At 43.6% G+C, this 14,133-nt stretch overlaps 4 non-coding genes and 2 pseudogenes across 4 annotated transcripts; 1 reads left to right on the top strand and 5 right to left on the bottom strand.

Moving 5' to 3' along the window:
• Nucleotides 1-103: 103 nt before the first annotated feature.
• LOC140868777 (5S ribosomal RNA) lies at nucleotides 104-222 on the top strand. The gene has a single exon (XR_012146178.1). It is a non-coding gene; the product is annotated as a 5S ribosomal RNA (ribosomal RNA).
• A 6,997-nt stretch (nucleotides 223-7,219) lies between these two features.
• LOC140868757 (5S ribosomal RNA) lies at nucleotides 7,220-7,338 on the bottom strand. The gene has a single exon (XR_012146158.1). It is a non-coding gene; the product is annotated as a 5S ribosomal RNA (ribosomal RNA).
• A 349-nt stretch (nucleotides 7,339-7,687) lies between these two features.
• Nucleotides 7,688-7,806, bottom strand: LOC140868659 (5S ribosomal RNA). The gene has a single exon (XR_012146066.1). It is a non-coding gene; the product is annotated as a 5S ribosomal RNA (ribosomal RNA).
• A 400-nt stretch (nucleotides 7,807-8,206) lies between these two features.
• Nucleotides 8,207-8,325, bottom strand: LOC140869129 (5S ribosomal RNA). The gene has a single exon (XR_012146519.1). It is a non-coding gene; the product is annotated as a 5S ribosomal RNA (ribosomal RNA).
• A 349-nt stretch (nucleotides 8,326-8,674) lies between these two features.
• LOC140869645 (5S ribosomal RNA) lies at nucleotides 8,675-8,793 on the bottom strand (annotated as a pseudogene).
• Nucleotides 8,794-9,143: 350 nt separating this feature from the next.
• Nucleotides 9,144-9,262, bottom strand: LOC140869467 (5S ribosomal RNA; annotated as a pseudogene).
• Nucleotides 9,263-14,133: the final 4,871 nt, after the last annotated feature.

A 14,133-nucleotide genomic window follows, 5' to 3' on the forward strand; every position in this document is an offset into this window, starting at 1 on the left:
GTAACTCTCAGCAGATCGAAAGTTATGTCCCTTTGAAACTGCAGCTTCTATTCCTCTGATCCGCAATTCGAGAGATAAAACAATAAAGAATTCATTCACTGTTGGGTGCGATCATACCAACACTAATGCACCGGATCCCATCAGAACTTTGAAGTTTAGCGTGCTTGGGCGAGAGCAGTACTAGGATAGGTGACCCCCTGGGAAGTCCTCGTATTGCACCCCTTTTTCATTAATATTTTTTTCTTACTCGTACTTATTGTTTTTCCGATTCCTCGCCGTCCTATTTCCGACTCTTTCAGTCTAATCCGCGGATAGAAAAGATGCAATTAGACTTAATCACATGACGTGAACGTGTAGCGCCCAGAATTTTCTTAGGTGATTTCGCATGCATAACTAGGAAATAATTAAATTAAAATTTAGAAAATGGGTTAAATGACTTTATGTGGATTACTTGAATTTATTTGCATGATTTAAATATTATTTATAGCATTTAACCTGCATTTATGTTATTTATGAGATTTTTAGAAATAATTTTTTTCGATCACGTAGTCGTGATCGTGGACGGACGAGATATATGAATTTTATTCTAAATATTTTTGAGATAATTTTAAGAGCCTTAAAATATTATTTTAAGGTATTATTTTCATAAAAGTTTTTATATATATAGTTATACATGAAAGCAGTTTTCACAAAAATAAGCTATTTAAAAGACTTTTAAGGAGTTTTAAAAATTATAGATATATATATATATATTAAGAAAATTACTCAGAAATTATTTAATTTTAAGAGTTATATTTTTATATTAACTTGATATATTATCTTCCAAAAATCTAAATAAATAAGTAAAATATATCTAACTTATTTTATTCAATCCTTTTTCTTGTAGAATACCTAGCCGCCATCTCTTCTCTTCTTCATCGTTCGTTAGCAGAAAACCCACTTGCACACACAAGTTTTGAAGATTTTAAGCAAAAGATTGTAGATCGTTCGTCCCGGTGATCGCCGTACGCGCCATATTATCGTTTTCTTTGAAATCTTCAATAAAAAGCACGTTTGAATTCTCTTTTTGGCCATAATTTAAGTTTTATATTCTGATTCTTGCATGAAAACCATTGATATTGCATGTGTGTTAGATTTTTATAAAGAATATGCAACCATGTTTTACCGTATATGTTCTTTTCCCATATTTTCTCACGTTTTTCTTTGCTTTTCTGATATGGTTCGGATCTGGCTGTTGGCAGGGGGTTAGGGACGTGTCTTAGGGTCCTTAGGGTTGAGTGGTGTAGTCGGTTTGGGGCTGGAATGGTCAGACATGAAGCTGTTGTTTTCTGGTGCATGGTTCGCGCAGGTTTAGGGTTATGAGGAAAGGGGGTTCGTTCTCCTTCTTCAGGCCATGGATTTGTGTGTGGTTTCTTGTGTTATAACCGTATGGATGTTAGCTAGGTCTAGGAAGTGGTTTCATGGTCATTGGTTGTCTGAGCAAGCCGCACGATGGAAAACTCCGTAACTGCTCGCGTCTGCGCGTGAGCTGCAGATGGGCAAGATTCCAGAGCTTCGTTCTCACTCCATATTCAATAGTTTGGTCTGGTTTTTGGCTTGTTAGAAACATCTAGGAGTGGGCTATACTTGGGTGGTGGTACTCTGGTCATTGGTGACCGGAGTTGGCCGGCCGAACGCCAGAATTAGGTGTTGCACGCGGCAGCAGCTTGGGAAGAAAGGGGGGATCGGGTTCTAGGTATTAGGGCAGATCCGGGTTGGGTCTGGGTCCTGGGTTGGGTCAGTAGGGTCATGGGTCATGTCAGGTTCGTCCGGGTCCGGGTTAGGTGGTCCGGGCTCGGGTATTTTTATTTTTAAGTATTTAATGATTTATTATGTTTTTTTGCTAAATTAATTAGTTATAAAATTATTTGGGCCTCCAAATAATTTTATTTGGGCCTCAAATATTTTATTTAAGTTAGCCCAATGATTTTTATGGGCTCGTGGGCCCATAGGAATTTTTGGGTCAGTCTGTGAATTTTTGGGTCAGTCTAAAAGTTAATGGGCTTAAGTCTAAGGAGTCAGTAGCCTGAACCAATCCATGAAAATTATGCATGGTGCATAAATATATACATCTTCATACTGCCTAGATGTACAGAGAATCGACTGCGGTGGGCTTACGATAAGATCTCATCCCTCAAAGTAGAATCCTCTGGTACTACAACACGACCAGAAAGACACAACAGACCGTCTCCTTGTAGATGAAAACCATAAGTATTATCACCCTCAGCCAAATGGGCTAACTTTTGAGTCTTTGGATCGGAATTCTGAGCTTCCCGGATTCGTCGATACAATGCTGGCTCTGCAAGCATAGAAGAAACAAGAATCACTTGCTGTTTTTTCTTATGACGGAATGTGAATCCCAAATAACAACACTCCTCCACTGCCTTCGAAACTGAACGTGTACGAAGGGAACTCACATAGACCTTGCGACTAAGAACATCAGCAACGGGGTTTGAAGAACCTGGATGGTACTTGATCTCACAATCATAATCTTTCAACAGATCCATCCAACGACGCTGCCGCATGTTCAACTCAGACTGAGAGAACAGATACTTCAAACTCTTATGATCGGTGAAGATCTTGAATCTCTATCCGTAAAAATAGTGACGCCACATCTTCAGAGCAAAGACAATGGCTGCTAACTCTAGATCATGTACGGGATAGTTCTCCTCGTGAGTTTTCAACTGTCTGGAAGCATACGCGATCACGTGGCCATTCTGAGTCAACACACACCCCAAACCCTAGAGAGAAGCATCAGTGTAGACTACAAACCCACCTGATCCAGACGGCAAAGCAAGAACTGGAGCTGTCATCAAACGACATCTCAACTCACAAAAACTATCTTCACAATCATCAGACCACACGAAAGAAGCATCTTTCTTCGTCAACTGAGTCAAAGGCCTAGCTATCTGAGAGAAATTCTTCACAAAACGTCGGTAGTACCCTGCCAAACCAAGGAAACTACGAATATCAGAAGCTGTAGTTGGACGCGACCAATTCAGAATAGCTTCTGTCTTGCTGGGGTCAACAGATACACCCTCCTGAGATATGACATGACCAAGGAATACAACTCGGTCAATATAGAAGTCACACTTGCTCAGCTTCGCGTACAACTGTCTTTCCCTCAAGACCTGAAGTACAGTGTATAGATGATAGGCATGCTCATCCATGCTGCGAGAATAAACCAAGATATCATCGATGAACATTACTACGAACTTATCCAGAAAGTCGCGGAACACCCTGTTCATCAGATCCATAAAAACAGCAGGAGCATTCTTCAGACCAAACGACATCACTAGAAACTCATAGTATCCATACCGTGTACGAAATGCTGTCTTAGGAACATCCTCCTGCCGAACTCGCAACAGATGATACCCAGACCGAAGATCAATCTTTGAATAGACAGAAGTACCTTGCAACAGATCAAAGAGATCATCTATCCGCGGAAGAGGATACTTATTTTTCACTGTCACTTGATTCAACTGACGATAATCGATACACAACCGCATCAAACCATCCTACTTCTTGACAAACAGCACTAGGGCTCCCCTTGGCAAAAAACTGGGTCGAATGTAGCCCTTATCAAGAAGATCTTGCAATTTCTTCTGCAGCTCTTTCATCTCTGATGGCGCTAAAGGATAAGGAGCTCTGGAAATCGGTGTTGTCCCTAGCACTAACTCAATACCAAACTCGATCTACCTCACTGGTGGCAAACCCGGAATTTCCTCTGGAAACACATCTGGAAAATCACGAATCACTGGTATCTCCTGGATATCCGGCTCCCTTAAGGATGCGTCAATGGCATAGATAAGGTAGCCTTCCCCGCCAGACTCTAAAGCACGTCGTTCCTTCAGAGCAGAAACCACTGGCATCGGGGGTCGCGCTCCCTCACCATAGAAATACCAAGACTCGCCATCCTCTGGTCGAAACTGAACAAACCTCTGATAGCAATCCACTATCGCGCGGTAGGTAGTCAAGAGATCTATCCCAATGATGCAATCGAAATTCTCCATAGCTAGAATCATCAGGTTAGCACTAAGCTGATGCCCCTCGAAATCCAAAACACAACCCACAACTAGACTCTTGGCTAAAACCTCGCTACCCATAGAAGTAGAAACTACTAGCAACACGTCTAAGGGAATAAATGGCAACTATGCTTCTTAGAAAAATGTGCTGAGATTAAAGAATGCGATGCACCGATATCAATCAAAACATATGCAGGAAAACCACATAAACTACAGATACCTGCGATCATCCGATCACTGTCAGCCTTTGCCTGCTCCTGGTTAAGCGCAAAGACCTGACCCTAGGCACGTGGCCGCAAAGAAGAATGACTCCGAGAAGGAGTTTGAGTAGGCTATCGCTGAGACTGCTGCGGCTGCTGGTGCTGATGAGAATACTTCTGCTGATATGGTGGCTGCTAGTACTGAGGTGGCTGGACAGATGCCTGAGAACCTCCTGAACCACTCACTGCCCCAATCAGCATCGGACAATCCCTCTTCATGTGACCCTCCTGGCCACACTGAAATCATGCATTGGTCGATCGACCACACTATCCTGGCGGATGCCTGCGACTGCACTGAAGACAACGGTTTGGTCTCTGACCACCAAAATTATGCACACCACCAGATCCAGATGAAGAAAAAGAAGTACCTTCTGGCTTCTTGAAAGACTGTCCTTTCGGACCCAAAGTACTGGCACTCGCTGACCTGGAACAATAAGAAAAGAGTCCCCTGTTCCTCCAGATACTGTCCTCCGCCTGGTGACAATGGTCCACCAAGCCCTCGTAGGTCATATCACTGCCCACAGCAACCATCCGATGAATCTCAGGGTTCAGACCCTGAAGGAAATGGTCATACTTCGCCACAGAACTATCAGCAATGTGAGGACAATAAGATAGCAGATCAAAGAACTTCTGCTGGTACTCCTCGATCGTCATCGAACTCTGTCCCAAACTCAGTAACTCACTAGCTTTTGCCCGTCGTAGAGCTGGAGGAAAATACAGTCTCTGAAAAGCAGTACAGAACTCAACCCACGTAGCTACTCCTCTCGCTTCTATGAATGGTACGGAAGTAGATCTCCACCACTTCCTTGCTCGCCCCTCAAGCATTAAGGCAAGAATCTCTATCCTATCCTCGTCTGTGCAACGGAAATCCTGAAAACACTGCTCCATCCTCTCGAGCCAATCCTCGGCTTGCTCAGGCATCTCACCTCCTGGCAAAGGCTTCAGGCTAACCTCCTTAAACCTGCGCATGCTCACTCGTTTGTGCTCCTCAGGCTGTCCACGACGACGTCTGCCTCTGCTATCGTGGTTCTCATCGTAATCTTCCATCTGTTGCATAAGAACAGATAATTACTTAATTTGCTTTACGAAACTCCCAGTGCAATGCGCTCTGATACCAAAAAGTGTAGTGAACCAACCCGGATCCACTAACTAATCAGAGTTATAAATAAAGCGCATGCAATAATACTTAAAGCTTAAGGAGCAGATAATTAATATACAACAAATCCAATCGGCAGAATACAACCGATGATAACACAAGTGTATAAATATCATTATACAACCAAATTAAAGGTTCAAGGTAACAAATCCCTAACCTCTAACCTCGCACTCTCGGATCCTCGATCCTGCTGAGAGCCTTCAGGATCGTTCAGCCTCAAACCTGCCCCGCCACAAGGTACAACACAATACCCAAACACAGGGGCGTGAGCGACAACGCTCAATACATAAGCAATGATATATGTACAAATATGAGCACACTGATGATTTAAAATCTCAGGTAAAACACTTGCTCATGGCGCTAGGAATATACAGTACCGGCTAGAGAGCGACTCCGCGGGGTACTCGTATATTCTATATCAGGGCTGAGCCAACCCCATCCTAACCCGAATCCAAAACAGGATACAGATCTCATATGGAAACTGTCATACCTGACTCGAGTCCAACATGATATCATTGTTCCCTATGGAGACTGTCAATGACTCACATCTCTCAGGATGCAGTCATACGTAAAATCATGCATGTGCTAAAGCGGTAAAACATGATAAGACATATAGCACATAATCATGCAACATACATGCAAATATATCATGTCGGATATCTCAGTCGGTACTTACGTACCTCTAACACTGCTGGTCAAAACCTAGCTCCGCTGGTCTAGACTCCAAGCCTACTAGTCCAGTCTACTGCTACTACAATGAAATTACCCATGCATCAATAATTAAGCTCTAAAAGCCTTAAATAAGCTATTGCATACTCCTAAATAATTTTAGGAAGCTAAAGCTATACCCGCGTCCGTCGTTAGCCCTTTGCTGTCGATAGCCTCAAAACTAGGCCACAGCTCCGCTACGACGTCTAGATCGCTGTGCCACTTCTGGAATCCCGATAGGACGCCTAGATCTCCCTAGATCTGATTTAGAAGGCCTAGGAATAGAGAGAGAAGAGATGAATAGGTGCACCTCAAATGAAGTCTCGGCCCTCATATTTATAGGCAAAGTTCGGACCGTCCGATCCTAACTTCGGACCCTTCGAAGTCACATCAGTGATGTCATCAATGATGTAATATCTTAGGACAGCTGGCTGACTACTATTCGGGCCGTCCGAACTGACTTCGGACCCTCCGAACTCCTCGGCCCTCCGATCTATGGCTCTGGTCACGTTCGGATCCTACGAACCCTGTTCGGAGCGTCCGAACCTTTCAAACCAAACCCACCATTTTCGGGTGTCCTGGATCTATTTTCGGACTCCGTTAATCCATTTGGAATCTTCTTAATCATGTTTTACTTAATCTTAACATAATAACATGATTAATTACTCATTAATCATTAATTTTGGATACGGGTCACTACACAAACGGACATAACTTTCGATCGGTTGAGAGTTACTGGAGCTTCAGCCTTCTCACGCGAAGCTCGTCTCGATACCTATAGCGCGCATCTCGGTCTAAGAGACAGAGAAGCACAAATTCCAACCCGGAGATGGTCTTTTGGGTCTTTTTTTCCGTAGGGCGCGCTGGGACCCACCGAAGTGGCCCGCGTCACCCAGATCGCATGTCCACGTCGTGTTATTAAGTCTATTGCATATTTTCTATCCGCGGATTGGAATGAAAGATTTGGGAATAGGACGGCGAAGAATTGGAGAAACAAGAAGTACGAGTAATAAAAAAAAATTAATAAAAAAGGGCTGAAACACGAGAACTTCCCAGGGGGTCACCCATCCTAGTACTGCTCTCGCCCTAGCACGCTTAACTTAGGAGTTCTAATGGGATCCGATGCATTAGTGCGGGTATGATTGCACCCAACAGTGAATGAATTCTTTATTGTTTTGTCTCTCGAATTGCGGATCGGAGGAACAGGCGCTGCACTTTCAAATGCAAAGCTCGTCTCGATACCTACAACGCGCATCTCAGTCTAAGAGACGGAGACACTCAAATTCCAACCCGGAGATGGTCTTTTGGGTTGTTTTTGCCGTAGGGTGCGCTGGGCCCCACCAAAGCGGCCTACGTCACCCATATCGCACGTCCACGTCGTGTAATTCAGTCTATTTCATCTTTTCTATCCGCGGATTGGACTGAAAGAGTCAGGAATAGGACGGCGAGGAATCGAAGGAACAAGAAATACGAGTAATAAAAAAGAAATTAATGAAAAAGAGGTGCAACACGAGAACTTCCCAAGGGGTCACCCATCCTAGTACTGCTCTCGCCCAAGCACGCTTAACTTCGGAGTTCTAATGGAATCTGGTGCATTATTGCTGTTATGATCGCACCCAACAGTGAATTAATTCTTTGTTGTTTTGTCTCTTGAATAGGGGATCGGAGGAACAAGCGCTGCACTTTCAAACGGACATAACGTTCGATCGGCTTAGAGTTACGGGAGCTTCAGCCTGCTCACGCGAAACTCGTCTCGATACCTACAGGGCGCATCTCGGTGTAAGGGATGGAGGCGAACAAATTCAAACTCGAAGATGGTCTTTCGGGTCGTTTTTCCCGTAGGGCGCGCTGGGACCCAACGAACCGGCCCGCGTCACCCAGATCGCACGTCCACGTCATGTGATTCAGTCTATTGCATCTTTTCTATCCGAGGATTGGACTGTAAGAGTCGGGAATAGGACAGAGAGGAATCGGAGGAACAATAATTACGAGTATTAAAAAAAGAAATTAATGAAAAAAATGTGCAACACGAGGACTTCCTAGGGGGTCACCCATCCTAGTACTCCTCATGCTCAAGCACGCTTAACTTTGGAGTTCTGATGGGATCCGATGCATTAGTGCTGGTATGATCGCACCCAACAGTGAATGTATTCTTTATTGTTTTGTCTCTCGAATTGCGGATCAGAGGAATAGGAGCTGCACTTTCAAACGCGAAGCTCGTCTCGATACCTACAATGCGCATCTTAGTCTAAGAGACGGAAACACTCAAATTCCAACCCGGAGATGGTCTTTCGGGTTGTTTTTCCCGTAGGGCGCACTGGGACACACCGAAGCGGCCCACGTCACCCAGATCGCACGTCCACGTCGTTTGATTCAGTCTATTGCATCTTTTCTATCCGCTGATTGGGCTAAAAGAGTTGGGAATAAGACGGCGAGGAATCGAAAGAACAAAAAGTACGAGTAATAAAAAAAAAATTAATGAAAAATGGGTGTAACACAAGGACTTCCCAGGGGGTCACCCATCCAAGTACTCCTCTCGATCGAGCACGCTTAATTTTGGAGTTCTAATGGGATCCGGTGCATTAGCGCTGGTATGATGGCACCCAACAATGAATGAATTCTTTATTATTTTATCTCTCGAATTGCGGATCGAAGGAACAGGCGATGCACTTTCAAACGCGAATCTCATCTCGATACCTACAACACGCATGTCAGTCTAAGAGACGGAGACGCTCAAATTTCAACTCGAAGATGGTCTTTTGGGTCGTTTTTCCTGTAGGGCGTGCTGGGATCCACCGAAGCAGCCCGCGTCACCCAGATCGCAAGTCCACGTCATGTGAATCAGTCTATTGCATCTTTTATATCCGCGGATTGGACTGAAAGAGTCGGGAATAGGACGGCGAGGAATCGAAGGAACAAGAAGTACGAGTAATAAAAAAAGAAATTAATGAAAAAAGGGTGCAACATGAGGACTCATCAGGGGGTCACCCATCCTAGTACTGCTCTTGCCCAAGCACGCTTAAGTTCGGAGTTCTGGTGGGATCCGGTGCATTAGTGCTGGTATGATCGCACCCAACAGTGAAAGAATTCTTTGTTGTTTTGTCTCTCGAATAGCGGATCGGAGGAACAGGCGCTGCACTTTCAAACGGACATAACTTTCGATCGGTTGAGAGTTACGGGAGCTTCAGCATTCTCACGCGAAGCTCGTCTAGATACCTATAGCGCACATCTCGGTCTAAAAGACGGAGATGCACAAATTCCAACCCAGAGATGCTCTTTTGGGTCATTTTTCCCCTAGGGCACGCTGGGAACCACCGAAGCGGCCCGCGTCACCCATATCGCACGTCCACGTCGTGTGATTTAGTCTATTGCATTTTTTCTATTTGAGGATTGGACTGTATGAGTCGGTAATAGGACGGCGAGGGATCGGAGGAACAATAAGTACGAGTAATAAAAAAAGAAATTAATGAAAAAGGGGTGCAACACGAGGACTTCTAGGGGGTCACCCATCCTAGTACTGCTCTCACCCAAGCACGCTTAAATTCGGAGTTCTTGTTGGAAAACTGGCGAGTTCCCAGACCAATAGCGATTGATACCCGGTGCAGCGGAAGTTTAAAAATTTTTCATGGAACGTTTCCATGGTATGGGTATCAACCGTTCATCGATTGAATTACGTGTGTGTAAAATTTAAATAATCAATTAAATAAATTTTACCTCAAATCTCGCAACGAGATTAATGGACACCAACAGAACAATTCTGCTCTTGTTGTCTCTCCCTGGAACCGATGAACGCCTTCAATCAGGTCCACGAACAGAGGTTTAATCCCTCTGATAGATTGCACTAGAAAATCTATCAGAAGTTTTCTGCGAAGAGAATACACGAATTTGATTCGTTATTCCTTACTGCGATTCAAAATCACAGACCGGAATTTCTCGGGCAGAGCAAGGAGGGGGCGGCCGAAATATGTTTGAGAGAGAGGGTAGGGTTTTCGAAAATTGCTCTCAAAATAATGACCTGTTGTGTGTAATTTCTGTACTGAAATAACTTATTTATAATGCAGGCCACTAACACCTTAGGGCCCATTAGTCATAAGCTGGGGCCCGACAAGCAAAGCCCGCTCGTTCAGAAATTAATATAAAATTCATCGTGACTCCGATTGATGAAACGATTTCACCAATGTGCACAGAAACCATTTCTGCACGTTTTAAAGTCAAAATAAATTTTCCTGAATCCGAATTCAGTGGTTTCCAAAAATGTCCATCCCTATGTCATTTTAGGAAATCCTACTCCCTTACTCTTATTTAAGAAGTCCAACTCCTTAGTTCATTAAATTTAACTCTTTAAATTTAACTATCTCAACGGGGATTAAAACTCCATTACACTGTGTGACCCTCAATGGTTCAGGGATACAGCTAGCCGTGGGCTCACAACTCCTTGTGACTCGGAACAACACTTTCCGACTTGCCCAACGAATCATGGTAAAGCGCCTAGCAACATCGCCCCATGATTCCCTAGGTATCACTGATAGTGCCTACAAGAACCAGTAGATTTTGGTTAGCGTACAGTACGGTCCCTTCATCCATATATCCCGATCGAATCAACAACCATTGGTATATCGAGAGTCGCTCAAGATTCGATAACTATGCAATGCATCTTGAAGATCAAATTAGTGACATCGCATGTGCTACTAAGAAACCATTTCTTAAATCACATCAAGTACTCTGGCCAGAGATTTGTCACACTAATATCTCCTCAGATCGCATAGGATATCCACACTCGCAAGTATGTGGTGAATCCTTGACAACAATGCATTGACTCCTATATGTGTCGTAACTGTACCCAATCTCGACACCTGATGACCCCCTCAGAGTCGGTAAACGAGTCAAAGCACAGTACTAGCATATAGAGTCTCCATGATGTTTCAAGTCGTAAGGACTAATGGTGTACAACCAAAACCGCGGACTTTATCCACTCGATAAGTGATAACCACTTGGAAAGTCCGGATAGGGTAGTTCGACTATTCATCCTATGAATATCCATTTGCATGCTTCGAACATCTCCATGTTCCCTACCAATGAAACGTGGTACTCCGCATCGCAAATGCTAGTCTCAAACTCGAGCGATCCTTATCCTTATTATCGGACGGCTCAATCGACTAGGAACGGTTTTAGAATATACAGTGACTATAAGATGTATTTCATGATAGACATCTCCATGTTCTACCACATCTTACATACACTATAGTATATTCAAGGTCTTTATCAAAACAACAATAGTATATCACAATATAACAATATGAAGTAATATAAAGTCATTGCCATAAAAGTGTAAATAATATTAAACAAAAGATTGTTTATACAAAGAGTCATCAAAACCCATAGCCACACAGTTGGCTCACTGGGCACCCACTCTTACAATCTCCCACTTGCCCTATAGCCAACTAGTCATACTACGTAGACCCATTGCTTCGCGATGTTTGTCAAACAATGGTCCTGGCAAAGGCTTAGTAAGTGGATCAGCGATATTGTCTGCAGAGGCCACTCGTTCGACACTGATGTCTCCTCTTTCCACAATCTCCCGGATTATGTGGTATTTCCTCAGTACGTGTTTGGATCTTTGATGAGACCTTGGTTCCTTTGCTTGAGCAACGGCACCCGTGTTGTCGCAGTACACCGGGACTGGACCAACAAATTCAGGAATGACGCCCAACTCTTGGACGAAATTCCTCATCCAAACGGCCTCTTTAGCAGCAGCTGATGCTGCAATGTATTCAGCCTCAGTGGTGGAATCCGCTGTGGTGTCCTGCTTGGAACTCTTCCAAGAGACAGCACCGCCATTGAGCATGAACACAAATCCAGAGGTTGACTTCGAGTCATCCACATCACTTTGGAAGCTAGAGTCGGTATAGCCTTCCAGTTTGAGTTCTCGTCCTCCATAAACCATGAACATATTCTTAGTCCTTCGCAAGTACTTAAGAATGTCCTTCACGGCTTTCCAATGCATCTGACCAGGATTAGACTGATATCTGCTCGTGACACTCAGAGCAAATGCTACATCCGGTCTGGTAGATATCATCCCATACATGATACTACCTATAGCTGACGCATATGGTACATGTGTCATATTCTCTATCTCTGCTTCAGTCTTGGGACACATAGACTTGGATAGAGAAACTCCATGACACATGGGTAGATGTCCTCTCTTGGACCCATCCATTGAAAACCGTTTCAATATGGTATCGATGTAGGTTGATTGAGTGAGTCCTATCATTCTCTTAGATCTATCCCTATAGATCTGTATCCCAAGAATGTAGGATGCCTCACCCAAATCCTTCATCGAAAATCTACCTGATAACCATATCTTTGTTGACTGCAACATCCCTACATCATTCCCAATGAGTAGGATGTCATCAACATAAAGTACTAAGAATGTCACAGCATCCTTAACTACTTTCTTGTACACGCAAGGTTCCTCCGGGTTCTTGATGAAACCAAAGTCTTTAATTGTTTCATCAAATTTCTGGTTCCAACTTCTTGATGCTTGTTTTAGACCATAAATTGATCTCTGAAGCTTGCATACCTTATGCTCGCTTCCTATGGATGTGTACCCCTCAGGCTGCTTCATATAGATTTCTTCCTTAATGTCTCCATTAAGAAAAGCAGTCTTCACATCCATTTGCCATATCTCATAGTCATACCATGCAGCTATGGCAATAAGGATTCTTATGGACTTGAACATAGCAACTGGTGAAAAGGTTTCATCATAGTCAACTCCTTGCCTTTGAGTATAACCTTTCGCCACCAATCGCGCCTTGTAGGTCAATACCTTACCATCAGGCCCAAGCTTTCTTTTGTAGATCCATTTACACCCTATTGGAACAATTCCATCGGGAGGATCCACTAAAGTCCAGACTTGGTTAGTATGCATCGAATCCAATTCTGACTGCATAGCTTCAAGCCATAAATTCGAATCCGCATCAGAAATTGCTTCCTTGAAGCTTCTTGGATCACATCCAATGTCGGGTTCATCTTGACCCTCTTCAAGAAGAAGACCATATCGAACTGGAGGTCTAGAAGTCCTCTCGGATCTTCTAGGTGCAGGCGTGTCCAGCAATGGTTCCTGAGGTGTGGGATCGTTATTTTGTATTTCGGGTTCTTCTCGAACTTCTTCGAGTTCCATCATCTCGCCTTTCTTATCCAATAAGAACTCCTTCTCCAAGAAGGTGGCATTCCGCGAAACAAACACCTTTGTTTCAGCAGGATAATAGAAATAATATCCGATTGAATTCTTCGGATACCCCACAAAATAACACAAGCTGGATCGACTATCCAACTTATCTCCCACTGTCCGCTTCACGTAAGCAGGACATCCCCAAATCCTCAAGTATGAATACTTAGGAGCTTTGCCATTCCATAACTCGTATGGTGTTTTGTCCACTGCTTTAGTGTGGACGTTATTCAACAACAATACCGCCGTTTCAAGCGCATAGCCCCAAAACGAAGGTGGAAGCTCAGTGAAGCTCATCATGGATCGAACCATGTCCAACAAAGTTCGATTACGGCGCTCCGATACACCATTAAGCTGTGGTGTCATAGGAGGAGTCCACTGAGAGAGAATCCCATTCTCTTTTAGATAGTCCAAAAACTCGGTACTCAAGTATTCTCCACCTCGATCCGATCGAAGTGCTTTAATACTTTTACCTAGCTTGTTTTCTACTTCAGCCTTGAATTCTTTGAACTTTTCAAATGCTTCAGACTTATATTTCATTAAATATAAATACCCATACCTAGAATAATCATCAGTAAAGGTAATGAAGTAGGTGTGGCCATGTTGAGTCCCTACTCTAAATGGACCACAAACATCTGTATGGATCAAATCCAACAGATTTTGACTACGTTCAGGCTTCCCCTTAAAAGGAGATTTAGTCATTTTCCCTTTTAGGCA

The sequence above is a fragment of the Henckelia pumila genome, chromosome 4, assembly GCF_033568475.1.
Source record: "Henckelia pumila isolate YLH828 chromosome 4, ASM3356847v2, whole genome shotgun sequence".
Taxonomy (NCBI): Eukaryota; Viridiplantae; Streptophyta; class Magnoliopsida; order Lamiales; family Gesneriaceae; genus Henckelia; species Henckelia pumila.